The following is a 9268-nucleotide window of genomic DNA, read 5'->3' as shown; positions in this document are numbered from 1 at the left end:
AAATCCATATGAAGATCTGGTCCCAAGTAATTTATAATCAGTAAAGTTCGACAAAAAGACTGAAAATTGCTTTTTGAAAGCCTAATCTAGTGTCAGAATGACTGGATATTCGAATAGTCTCTGTAAGCCCCTTGGTTTTTCAGGACTGCTCCAGTAGCAATGGTGACACAGCCCTCTCCCCAGCATTCTGAAATACTCTTGGTCAAGATATGTTTCCAGTTGATACCAGAATGGTGGCTTTCAGCAAACGCAGGGCAGCCTGGGGGTGACTGGATATCCCAGCACATGAAACAAACACCACAGGTTATTTCTAAAACTAGATATACCGCTACCGAGTGCGACTGTGCGAGAAAAAGCTGCAACTCCATGCAAAAGCTTAGGGAGGGAGTAAAAATTAATGTATCCTGTTAAAGCTAGAACAAAAAATTAGACGGGAAGATAATTACTTGATCTGGGATTTAGCCAGGATGTAGAGTTAAAACGAGAACTGTGCTCTGTTGCTGGTTGTTCAGTTTGTAGAATTTAGGACTTGGTTTGGGGTCAACCCAAAGTAGGCTTTTTTCATCTTGATGAACTGAAAAACAATAATTTAAGTGAAAATAAAAACTCTGCTCATACCCCCAAAGGATGTTACATTTTTGTAGCTGCTTTTTAAAGTAAGAACCATACACTTTAGGGAAGGAATGATTAATGAAAGAGGCGATGTCAACATGCTTTACCAAGTGACTAAGAAAGAAGGAGTGGTAGGGTGTCTCTTGTGTGGAGGCACGCATTCAAATCCCATTTTCCTGATTTCTCAGGCAGTCCACTTCTGAAAAATGTCCTCGGTACTGGATACTTTGCAGTAGTTTTCCACTACTCTCTGCTGCTTCACTTTAATATAAAAAAAAATCATATATTCGTTGCATGTACCTGTCTGTATTGGGGGGAAGGCAAATGCCTGATTCCATCCCATGTTTTAACTTATTAACTAATTATTTTGTAGAGGAGAGCCAGAATTCTCAGTATATAGATGAAAGCGCAGGTATCAGAGGTAGGTCAGATAGAGTCATGAAGTCAGTGAAAGGTATGATGTGATTGGCATTTTCAAGGCAAAAGAAGCTGAGCTCACATGTAGAATTAGTTCTTTATTCCCAACCACTTATTGGGAATATCCCAACCATATCCCACTTGGACCCAGAATTTTGTTTCGAGTGTTTTGGTTTGGGTGATCTGTGGTAGGAGCCCAGGCCAGGTGTGATGACCTGGCCTTTAAAGGAGATGATCTCTCTCTCTCTGTAGGTTATAAGTGGGTCCTAAGTGCACTACCGGCTTTAGGTGAAAACAAGGCAATTGCGTAACCCTTACTTGCCCCGGGGTCAGCTTTCGTAGAAAGAAGGGGTTCCTCTTGAAGACTCCCTCAAGGTGGGGTTGCAGCAGAGAACTGTGAGCTCCTTCATTGTGTAAATGTCTACACTGCTGTAAAATGCTCCCTAATCTTTTTAGGTTAGATTAGATTTAGGTTAGATAAAAGCAGTCTGTTTTGCCTTTCCAAGCCTTTTTACAGTACTTTATTAAGTTTAATCTAACTAAAGAGTCTGAACGTCTCCTGGTAAGGAAGCTTGCATTGAACTCTACTGTACCAGATTTAGATTGAGGCACTTGTTTCACTATAATTATTAATTTGTATTTTTTCACTGTTTGGTAATCTTATTGCAAAGCTGGTGGCAATATAATTGCAAAAGTGTGTGCAGATATCTCAGTGTTATATACATATGTATGTGGACATTTCTGTGAGCTAGTTAGGATGGGGAGAAGGAAGAGTGAAGTCTGATTCTCCATTTTCCTCTATTTTCTTATATGTAAGATGGTGATGTTTGGATTTCATACAATTTTATGTGTCACTCATGCTCTTGGCAAATGACTACACAAAGATAATAGCAGTAGGAGAAACAGAAAGGCCGGATTGCTACCTTTGAGCCAACACATGAATGGAAGTCTGCTCTCTAAGTTTCATTTTTACCAAAGAGGTAGATAGCAATTTTATGTAGTAAGGGAACAGAAAAAAAACAACTACCCTCTTCGACACCTGCCTTTCAGATACGTGCTTGCTATTCAGGGAACAGAGAATTGAGTGCTGCAGATGCCAAGCAAATACTTTCATGTCTTCTCTGAATATGTTTTAAGGCCAGTTTTCCTGCATGGGTATCCATAATGGTTGTTGTCTATAATTTTGCAGCTTCTGCAAATTGTAATTTGGTCCAAACCCCGTAGCTTCCAGCTGGTTTTGGACAAATGAAAGTTGAACAGTTGTAGATGACATTCAAAAGATCATTTTCTCTTTGCAGGGAGATCTCAGACACGCAGTAATCTTCCTATTTTGGTGTTGGGTTAATCTCTCCATTTTGCCTATGTTGCTCGTGGCATACAGATAACAAGAGAACGCAACAAAATTTGTTGTAAATGTTCCTTACATGTGTGAACAATGCCTTTAGAAATGTGGGGTTAATATTTTAGCATTTAAATAGTTTCCAGAGCCAATAAAAGACTTGTTGTCCTTTTTCATTTTTAGATACTGACCGAGCTTTAGTGCTGCTGGAAGAGTATTGTAAAACGCTAAGGAAACCAGAAGAGCAACAACTGAAAAAAGCCATCAGAAAGGTGATGGGCATCTTTAAGAGCAGCTTGTTTCAGGCACTTCTAGGTAGGTACTAATATTTAATGCTAGATGTATGCTCTTGAAGGCCAGAGCTATGTCAGACCTAGTAACTTTCTTATCGGTCACTATTTAATTTGTATTTACAATGAAACCATTGAGATGATCCTTCCAGGTTCTCTGTGGGGAAACTTGTTGTTCTGACATTTCAAAGGTATATTCTTATTTATAGTGAAAGAAAGAGTAACAAAACACTCATGCAAGATAAGGCATCAAATGGTTATTCCTAAACATTGCTGCTTTCCTTTGTTTAATGGAGATTACTGAACCAGAGTAATATAGGATTATAGGAATATAGTAGGATATAACTGTTTATGCAAAGTTGAAGATGAAACCTTCTCCACACAGGTAAATGACCAAAGTTTCATTGATTTCACTGGCACCAAACACCATCTAAAATCTTTGTGTCTTTTGCATTATGTTTTTGTGAAAAGTGTCAGCCAAAGAAACTCAGAAATGAGCCAAGAAAAATGCTCAAGGACACAGTAAAAATTTGGCAGAATGTTCCCATCCATGTGATGTTGCAGTGTTCAAATAGTTGTGCCCGCGGATCACTCAGTCTTTCTTCCATTTACTTAAAGGTCCCCATTTCACCTTGTAAATGATGGTATTTGGCAAAATTGAGCACTTGATGTTTTGGAGCTTTATGTAAAATAACCTCTGTATGTTATTATGTATAATGTGTTCAAGGTCATGAACATACCTGTGTGCTGTAGCATCCCTGTTGTGCCTTGTGCCGTGCATGTGCTGCCAGGCACGGGAAGGGGTGATAGTAACCATGCATCACCTTTGCTCTACCTCCCTCTGCCCTCTTCCTGCCATTGCATTGGCCCCTTGGTGTTTTGTTCCTTCACAAACATCTCTAAATTTTGTGCAGAACTAGTCTGAAGGGTGCATTTCTTAACACAAACGATGTTTGTAGAAGCACATGTACCTTCAAGTTATGGTTCTTTGAAGTACCAGTTGTGCTCATGGCAGATCTACAATCAGTAGCAGTTAGGGAAAAATTTTGATGATACAACATAAAAGTAGAAGCACGTCAATACTGCAGTATTACTATGAAGACAATGGAAGTTTGGGAAGAGTTTCAGTAATTTCTGCAGCATTTATGAAAAATGTATGTTACCAGACTCTAACATTTCCTGTAAATGGAAGTAATTAATGTCAATGCTATTTTACTTGTAATTTCTTTCAGCTTCTTTAAAGTGATCAGCTTTATTTTATAAACCCTACATAATTTTTACTTGCTGGGTATTCTTTAAAAAAGGAAAGAGATTCATAATTGAATAGTATTTACCAAAGTTCTAAATGGATTTGAACTAAAGAATGAAAAAAAGATGGGACTTTTTATATTACTTTTATGAAGATAGCTATAAATATATATATAAACATATGTGCTGAAGAAATACACAAATCACAGAAGCAACATTAGCTGTACATTTACTTCTGCAGTACTTTGAAGTAATCCTTCAAAGTGTTCTAACAACGTGTGTGCTTTGTGTGGCTGCACTGCAATATTTGTTGATGTATTACATATGCCAGAAATGAAAAAGCGATTATAGCTATATTAAGATTGAATCCAAAGAATAAATGAAATCTTTTGATTGCCACAATAACAGATTGAGGAGTGTGGTGTTACGGAAGTTAGATAACATTTTAGTTTGTAAGCCTTTGGCTGTCTTTTCCTTGTCCTTAAATGCTTCTTTTTATAAAAGAGCTTTGGGAATCACAAGATGTATTCAAAGTCTCTCATCATTGCATTTGGTTTGCTATTTGGTTGGTCTAGATTCTGGAATAATACAAAAAAGTGACCTCTCATCAATATTTTAAGTGTGGTAGATGTTGTTATTACACAATCAATAATGAGATTCTTGCATCATTGGTATTTCAGAAAAACCCACTTCTGTGACGTCTGTTTTAGCTTCCCATCATAATTTTTTCCATTCACCTATAAATCAGACCACCATACAAAGAAATACCTAAGGCAGAGCTTCTGGTCTCTTTTTAAGTTCTTTATTGCTAATGTTCCTTTGTCTTTTATATTTACAGAATGTCTAATGGTCTTGAAATCGTCCATTTTTGAGTGCCAAATCTTAATTAGACTTAGTTTTCAGAGTCTGAGTGTTCATCACTTTACAAAACTTGATCTCATTTACAACTGTCAAACATTGGTTTTATGCAGAATTGATTGACCTTTTCAATTTCTAGGCTGTAACTACTAATGAAAAATGCGATTTTTGCACAGAATCATTAACCTGGATGCAGAAGTGCACATTCCTACCAGGCATAAAGTTAATGTAATTTTGTGTGCCAAATTCGATTTTTGTAGGTCCTACAGCTTCAGTAGAATTTGATTCCTTAATGAATAAACTCAGGTGTTGTAACCATCCCTGTCCTTTAAGTGTGTGTTCAATTCTTGTTAACTTCCAAAATGCTTTAAAAATCTGTAGGATTTCTTTAAATTGAGTATAACTTGAACCAATGAAGAAGAATAAATATAGTCAGAGGCACTTTTCAAATCTGAGCACCTAAGTTTAAGTGTTGTCTAGTTCCTTTTGTTCTCAAATTTATGCTTGTGTGATTGTGGTTCAACCAGCCATGTTTGAACTTGGGCTCTCAATGCATGCATGATTGTTTTTGTCTTCAGTGTGTTTCATAAATGCTAACTGTTGACTGCTGAACAAGGGAATAACATGAGAAAAATGAGGGTTCAATAGTTTTCATACCTATATTCTACACATGCAAGAAGTGACTACAAATATTGAAGTAAACGATCTGTAAGTGATTTACAGAAGGATGGATCGTCATTTTACATTTTAATTTGGGTTCAAAAGCATCTCCTTCTGCCTTCGGGCTGTTCTTATTGCTGGACTTCTTGCTAGAGTCGCTGTGTTCAGTTACAGCTGAGTTAGTTGCTAAGAGGCACATTTTCAAAACGACATTTGGAGCTGCTGTCTCTGGAGTCCCATTTACGCTCTGGTGGCCCAAACACAATGCTTTGAAAATCCAGCCCTAAGAGGAGGGAGGACAAGAAACTCTTCAGAAGGAGCGTGCAAGGGGAAGAACTATATTTAGATATTGACATTACTCTTGAGTTAATTCCAGATTATTTTCACCAAAAGGTTTATACCAATCCTGCTATGCACAGTGAGGAGTTACGGTACTGTTGTTATTACGAGCTTGTAAGGATTTTTGCTTTTTGTAGGGTCATCTGTAGCAAGATGATATTAAAATCATGGGGTCCTCTCAAATGGTAGCACATATTGTTCTGATGTGAATGTTTGTTTTTTTAAAACCCTGTAAGGAAGAGGAAATTAAACCTGCGGAAATCCAAATGCATCATTTGTTGAGATTGTCTCATAATGGGGCATCTTGGAGGCATTGTGCAGAGATAAAGAAGGAAAACCATGAAAGAGTAATAATAGTCATCTGGATATGTCAAAATGACGAAACTTCTTTTTTTTTCAGTTCTGTTCTTTATGAAACTTAATCAGTTTTTATAATGCAATACATAGTTTAGTACAATTTATTTCTAAAACCCTCTGCTATATATTTGTCTAGCCTCCATTTCATTAAGAGAAGTGCATGCTTTTACAGCTTAGAAGGCCGTTCTGCAGAATGAGAATGGATGAAAGAGGTTTATGTCAGGGTTGGTGTTTTTTTTTTTTTTTTGTAGATACATCTCTATAAAACATCATTTTGTTTCTAGTAGGAATTAAAGTGCCACAAATAACTGTAATCATCTTATGCAGTATTAGGTAAAAACTAATCTCAATAGGTTTTTCTAAAATTCGGATAAACCCGGTCTGTAGTGGATGACGTATTTCCTGAGGACTTTGAAAGCATGTTTTATGCTTTTTTCTCATGCTTGTGTAACTTTGCCTGAATTTTAAAATGGCATATTTTCAACTAAAATCTGCATCATCTTTTTTTTTTTTTTTATGGTACTGTACCATTTCTGCAAAATAATGCGGATGTTATAACACCACCTGTCTTAAAAATTGCAGTAGTAAACATTATTGTAAGGATTAGAGAATTTACTGGTCATCTGTGCCACAGCCTGTATTTAGCAACTTAGGATATAACTTTGTGTTTTTAGCAAGAGGGGGTTTTTTAGACTCTTTACCTCATTAAGCTCACTTTTAAATAAGCCCAGTTATAACAATCCGTTTTAGAAGAGTGGTAATGTCTTTTAAACCAAGTCAAAAAGGAAGTCAGATTATTCTTCTGCAATCGCATATTACTTATCTTTTAAAAGTTTGTATAAATTAAGTGGCAATATAACTCAATAGTGTTGTATTAGTATCCCAGCTTCCAGGAATCTTAGTTATATCTTGTGATTCTCCATGTTTCTGGAGAGTGCTATAGGACAGATAGGGTATATAAGGAGGACATAAAATATAGCCATTTCAGAGCACAAAGCAAGTCCCCCTTTGCTTTAATTATTTTCGGATGTACATATCTATTAGAAAATAGAATAGCCATTGACAAATAACATTTAGTATAGAAAGCATGAAGCAAACCAAGAGCTTGATTTCCTGTGGATTTGTCTTAGTTTGATTGACTTTGGTGTCTACAAAGCCGTGAGCTGTGACTGAAACTCCCCTTGCACTTAGGGCAATGGTTAAATTTCAGGATAGTTTAGATATGAAAGAAATTGGAGAGGAACATATCATAGGAGTAATGATGGGATGTTGAAACATGCCCCTGTCACAAAAGGAAAATGCTAAGAATGAAAAATGGGAAAGATTTTGAGAGATGCAGCCATGCATGTCAACTAAGAATAATGATGAAAAAGTCGCCCCATTTGTAGGCTTTAATGCTGAGAATAATAATTATGCCATTGACCATACAGAGAGAAGAAGAATTTAGAGGCAATTAATGGAAAGACAAGGAATTTGTTTAGGCATGTTGTGTTTAAAGAGAAACCCTTTAAATAGCCTGAGAACGAAATTTGTGACTAGAGGGAAGGGGGTGGCTCAGGACTGGGGAATAGATGTGTGAACAGCAGGATAAACGCTGAGAAATGCAGGAGACCTGCCACACAGTCCTGGGCTGGAGATGGAGCCTGCACTGAGGTAGGTGCTGAAGAACTGCTATAGATGTCAGAGGAAAAGTCAGGATCATGTATCAGGAATAGTGTGGCCAGCAGGAGCAGGGAGGTGATTGTCCCCCTGTACTCGGTACTGGTGACGTCGCACCTGGAATACTGTGTCCAGTTTTGGGCCCCTCACTACAAGAAAGACATTGAGGTGCTGGAGCGTGTCCAGAGAAGGGCAACAAGGCTGGGGAAGGGTCTGGAGCACAGGCCTTATGAGGAGCGGCTGAGGGAACTGGGGTTGTTTATCCTGGAGAAGAGGAGGCTGAGGGGAGACCTTATCGCTCTCTACAACTCCCTGAAAGGAGGTTGTAGTGAGGTGGGTGTTGGTCTCTTCTCCCACGTAGTTAGTGATAGGACGAGAGGAAATGGGCTCAAGCTGCGCCAGGGGAGGTTTAGATTGGATATTAGGAAAAAATTCTTCACGGAAACGGTAGTCAAGCATTGGAATAGGCTTCCCAGAGAGGTGGTGGAGTCGCCATCCCTGGAAGTGTTCAAAAAACGGGTAGATGTGGCACTTGGGGACATGGTTTAGTCTAGTCTACCCTTGATTGTTTTAGTGTGGACTTGGTAGTGTAGGTTAATGGTTGGCCTGGATGATCTTAAAGGTCTTTTCCAACCTAAACGATTCTATGATTCTATGCAACACCTCAAAAATCCAGTGCTAGTCGTACATAGTAGCGCTGGCCTTCAGTGTTAAAAAGCTTATGAGATTTGCACAAAAGGCATTGAAATAATCTATAAAATACCTCAGGTTGTTATTGTCTGCTTCTGTGATCTGTCTTTAAGAAACACTGCAGTGATATTTTCAGGCTTTTCTGGACAACCACCAAGACCTCTTTTCTACTTCTTCCTTTGAGCGAATGTAAGATTTGACATTCATGGGGCCACAGAAAACAAGGCGATGCCAAATTTCACAAGGCTCCTGATAAAGCTGCTAGAGTTGAGGATGTCAAAATGGGGAACGCCATTGGCAATCCCCTTCCTAAGGCGCTGGTGGCCGTTGCTAGTACCAATCTTTCTCAATCCACAGGAGGAAGCATGTTTCAGCACTTAGTGCTGTGTCAGTGTTTCAGGGACCAAAAGAATATTAAATGAATTGCTATACTGGGAAACTTTTCAATAGGAAAGCACAACCGGGTGTTATCTATTCATACTTGCCAAGCTTGCTCTCGGTAGATGTTTTTAGCCCTCTTACGTGTTCGGCACGCTTAGCTACTTACAGGTCTCCTGAATGTAAGGTCACTGATACCATATGTCATTGTTCTCTAGACTTAATCTCAGTGAGCTGGTTTCTGGTCATGTCAGGCTATTTCGCCTCCTGTAATGACACTGAATTCCTTGGGAGTTAATCCCGTGCAGCCAAGCCTGTGTCTGGTCCAGGGACGTTAGGCAGTCCTCTCGCTGAGGGCGAGAAAAACCTCCCATTGACTTCGCTTGCCTTGGGTCATGTGTTGGAGTGATTCTTCCAGAGA

The sequence above is a fragment of the Pelecanus crispus genome, chromosome 1, assembly GCF_030463565.1.
Source record: "Pelecanus crispus isolate bPelCri1 chromosome 1, bPelCri1.pri, whole genome shotgun sequence".
NCBI lineage: Eukaryota > Metazoa > Chordata > Aves > Pelecaniformes > Pelecanidae > Pelecanus > Pelecanus crispus.
Note: the sequence above shows the minus strand (reverse complement) of the source record.